Here is a 5,001-nt window from a genome sequence, read left to right as displayed (position 1 = left end):
CCTGTCGCGCCTTTTTGAAATACAAAGTTTATCCAATCTTGCAGTATCAGGGGCGGCTCAATAAATATGAAGGCCTAAAGCAAAATTTGAGTGAGAGGCCTTATTTTCTTTTATATAAAAGAAAAAAGTTCATATGTAATATCATTTAAATTCTATATTTCTAGCTTTACTTATGCAAAGTTATTAATAATTTTATCTAATCCATTTAGTTTCTCTTGAGATATACCTTCTAATTAAGGTTTTTATTATTTGCTAAAATTTTATCAACGGCACGTTGCGGGATTGTATTAAAGTTTCAACCTTTTTTTTTGAATTACGAATAATAATCGAATTCTTTCTCAATTTATGGTCTAGAAAATAATTTCAATATATATATAAAAAAATCTCAATTTATGATAAATAATCTAATCTTACTTTTTCTACAATAAAAATCTGTAATTTCTCATTTAAAACACTAAATATTCTTCTAAAAATTAAATTAATATATAACATTTTAGGAAAATTTGGGGCCCCAAAAATTATGAGGCCCAAAGTAGCTGCTTTAGCAGCTTTACCCTTGGGTCGGCCCTGTGCAGTATCTCATCTTTATTAATCTGATATTCACATACTTTCTCTTTTCATAATGGTATAATAATGTTCCAAATCTGGTTCGTAAACGTTCACAATCAAAGGTGTCATTATTTGCAGGAATCTTCTCACCTTCAACGATATAATCCGTAAATGCACAAAAATATACACCGCAATCACTATATACTAAAACATAAATAAAAAATAAATAAGATAACAATAAAATAGTAAAATCTAAAGAAGATTATATAAAACAACATAACCACATACATTTCTTCCTATTCAGTCAACTCACTTACTGGTAAAAGAGAAAATGGATCAACTAGATTCTCTTTTCCAAAATAATGAGAGTGATCCCTTGTTATGTCATGTTTTTGCTCATAAAATAGAGTAGTGGCCAGCAACAATGGTATTAAGACATCAAATGACTACAACGCTTCAAGAAGAATTGTATCATGACTTGAATATCTCATAGAGTCATATATGTAAATGCACCCACCATGGAAAGACAGGAGGCCCAATACCCATATAGTTTTCACATTAATTGACATAAGCACATAATCAACGTCAACCCATTGGGTGTTACAAAGAATATAATACCCAAGCATATACTTTTTTAATTTCTCTGTCAAGTCGAGCATCTTGTTTCTTATATTTGTGCTCCTTGAAGTTGATTTAGTAACCAACTATTGAATGCTACAACTGAAAAAATTGCCAGTCATTGTCATCCTAATATTTTCATATTTAGCTTTCTTTCGGAGGTAGTAGAATATCACATCAATATACTGCAAAAGAAGAAGTCATTACTCCAATACATACACACACATGTCAACTAAACAAAATGAAAAAAAAAATGTACGTTGACATACCATCAAACTGACACCTATATCAACATAGTGTAGTTCAAAAAATCACGTCCTCTGAGCTATGTATGCAACTTCAAGATCAAACTCTTCCTCAAGTATATCATCCTTCTTTCCATACACCTTCTTCCTGAGGATTTTAATAAATATATAAATAAATTGGTCGAAACTATTATAAAAAATACAATCAACCATCAGTAGAACTGCAACATTACCTACGAGTTATAGTTAACTTTCTTTCAACAAACTGAAAAAACTCATGACTAAATAATAGAGGAACTTCTTCTGTAATTGAGGTTTTAAAAGTGTGATCCCATTTCACAACAGCACGAGGTACAACAGGTTCTCTTATTCTTTTTGCATCTTCTTGACTTGAGCCATCTGAAATCACATAAGCTTGAACCTCTTCACATGTTGACTGAATCGGCAAAGAAGACGTTGCAGCACCTTCACGTGTAGAACAATTTGGCATAGAACACATTACAGGACCTACACCTATGGACTGGTTCGCAATCTCAGAAGTTAGTTTATGAATCTGAGACTCAATTTGAGAGTCGCTCATCTCAACCTAGTAATTTGTAAACATTTCCGTTGTTGATTGTTTACGAATCTCAACAACTGGACATCTTCATCACTTAATTGTTTAGGCATCTGACAAGATAGAAGATCTTCAGTTGTTGTTTGTTTACCAAGCTCACTTGTTAATTCATGAGCCTCTGAATCACACATTTCAAACCACTTATCATCATCCACATTTCCTAAAGTCGTTTTACCAACTCCAACATCAACTAACCTAGGTGCCGCATAAAATACATCAAGTTGTCAGAAAGATAAACATAAAAAAATATTATAGAACTATATAGTTAAATACTAGAAGTCCCTTTCTTGATCCTTTCTAAATTCACATCTTCATTATTATTGCCATTTTCTTATTGATATCATGGGCATCCTCTCCATAGCCAGACACTGAAACATTTTTAAAATTCTTAATATAGAACAGGTTAAAAAATCGCAACTAACATGAAATAATCAATATGTTGAACCACAAATATAGGGCAACATATAATACAACAGTATATTAGTATACTGTTACACCCCACAAAGGAAGTTGGAAGATTTATGAGTTTTAAGCACAACCAACCTGATGGCGGCACGTTATCAAACAGAAGGTAGCTACATGTTTCTTTAAGGGAACACCAACTGTCTTACCGGGTGCTTCCACCGGGGCAGGGCGACCCATTTTGCATGTAGCAACGACATAATTTCCTAATTTTTAGTGTGATATATATATATAAATGTAGCTCTTTCTCACTCATTCTAGAAAATATCACCAACACTAGTTCACCCAAAAATGCTCTCAAACCCCCTTTAGAATTTCCCAAATAGTCTAAGGCAGTCGAAAGTGAATCTAGTAGGATCGCGTATGAAGGATCTTGGAATCGTCACTGTAACCTCTATTATCTTGTTGTATTGATTCTAGTGATTGTTGGACGCGGATTAAACATAATAGAAGTGTAACTAGTTCTTCAACAAGGTATGTAAGACAACTTTCTTTATTGGTATGATTGGGTATAAGTTTCTCTCACTCACTCTCTTCCTCTAAAGGATTTTTGTTGTCACACCCCAACCTAGGTGAGGCGTGGCTGGCACTTGGTGCCGTACTGGACCGAGCGAACCACTTTTCAACTCTTAAATGTTGGACGCAACCTAGAACATACATAGGCCAACATGGACGAAACTCGTAATATATCATAGGCTGCCAAGCATCATGTTAGCTAGCCATTATACTCAAAACATCAATACATGTTCGGGCCGAGGAGGCCACTATGAGTATTAATATCGGACAACCCAAAAAGAAAACATAAATTAGGCCGACTAGGCGACTAACATACTGTATATACTGAACCTGTGTCTACAAAGCCTCTAAGAATATCTGACATCAAAATATCATCGGGACAGGGCCCCAACCTACCCATAAGTCTATACAAAAATTTGATATCATGAACTCGAGACTCGGCTATACTCTGGAAGAGATGGAGTCTTACCGATTTTCCGCTGAATATCAATCCTGTCTACTTTGAGGGATCGTCAAACTAATTACTTGCACCTGCAGGCATGAAATGCAGCGCCCCAGCAATGGGACATTAGTACAATGAGATGTACCAAGTATGTAAGGCAGAAAGCAATACAAACAAATAAATTCTGAAAATTAAAAAGCATGAATGAATACAAAAATAGTTTGCTGAATGATAAGAATAAGAGTAAGCTTACCATGTACTGTAGATCGACTTACTAGATCGCTATCACTTGGTCCTTCAATCTGATTGAAAAACTCAACATATCATAAGATTCTGAAGTATTTCTATCAACAGTTGCTCGGTGATCTCTTGTTGCATCATCGTTGTCACTTATTATAAGAATACAATGTGGTTCTTACTCGTAGCAAGGTAGACCTTCCGTAAGGCACACTATAACATTACTATCTGGTGGCACGTACACGTAGCAAAGCAGATCGTCCGTACGGCTCAAAATATTCGGGTCAGACTATGCGTACACATGGGACCGCCCATAGCCAACCTTTACCTTACCTATGCGTTTCATAGAACATCCATAGGTTAACCTTCGTTATCCCCCTATGCGTTAATAAACCTTCCATAGGGAATATAGTTATGCATAAATAACATTAAAACAACATGCAACAGTCAATATCTTACAAGCTAGGTACTCGTGTCTATAACGTATAACTTCTTCTACTACTTTCGGTAACTCTCACTTCGTATCAGGCAACTCGTAATCCCTACTCATTAGCTTTAAGGAAACTCATAACAATTCTCAGATTTACACATCCATCGTGAATACTAGTAAAAGGCTTTCGAGATTTGTATAATCTTACCTTTACAAATTTATTTGGTACATCGTAAGGCTCATATTTCATACTGTTTCAAGCGACTTATTGCATTCGTTAACTCAATCTCTACTTCCTTTAATGTATGGAATATCATTACTATTTCCTCCTGCGCACGATTATTCTAGTTAGGTAGTACAATGCATTTCATAATTTATGTGACCGTACGTTCTTCTACCTATGATCTATTCTTCATTTGTTAGTTTTCTCATTCACAACATTTAAATTTACGGGTAGATTCTTGTTAAGCAACCTATCACATCTCTTAATCTACATATCTCTCTTATTAACATTAGGGATCTTCCGTAGCTACCTTCACTAACAATTGAAATCTATTTCGGACATTTCATAAGATCATAGGTTCTATACGTGATTTCTACTCGTGAGCCATTTATAATTTACTATTAAACAAAAGCTATATTTCTCGAAGTAGACTCAGCATAAGTTCCCTGAGGTTCTACTTATTTCTAAGAATCATCCATGGATTACAACTACGAGTAACTCATTTCTTATCTATATTTACTTTTGAACTATTAGAGGCTCTTAACCCGTCAACATAGAACATAGCTAGGAATCGTCTCCTTGAACCTCTTATAAGGGTGACATTGTTATGGAATCATGCTAGAATAAGAAAGGGAAAGCCTTACATACCTTTAAGTCGATCTT

Source organism: Nicotiana sylvestris, chromosome 9 (assembly GCF_000393655.2).
Source record: "Nicotiana sylvestris chromosome 9, ASM39365v2, whole genome shotgun sequence".
Classification (NCBI taxonomy): Eukaryota; Viridiplantae; Streptophyta; class Magnoliopsida; order Solanales; family Solanaceae; genus Nicotiana; species Nicotiana sylvestris.
Note: the sequence above shows the minus strand (reverse complement) of the source record.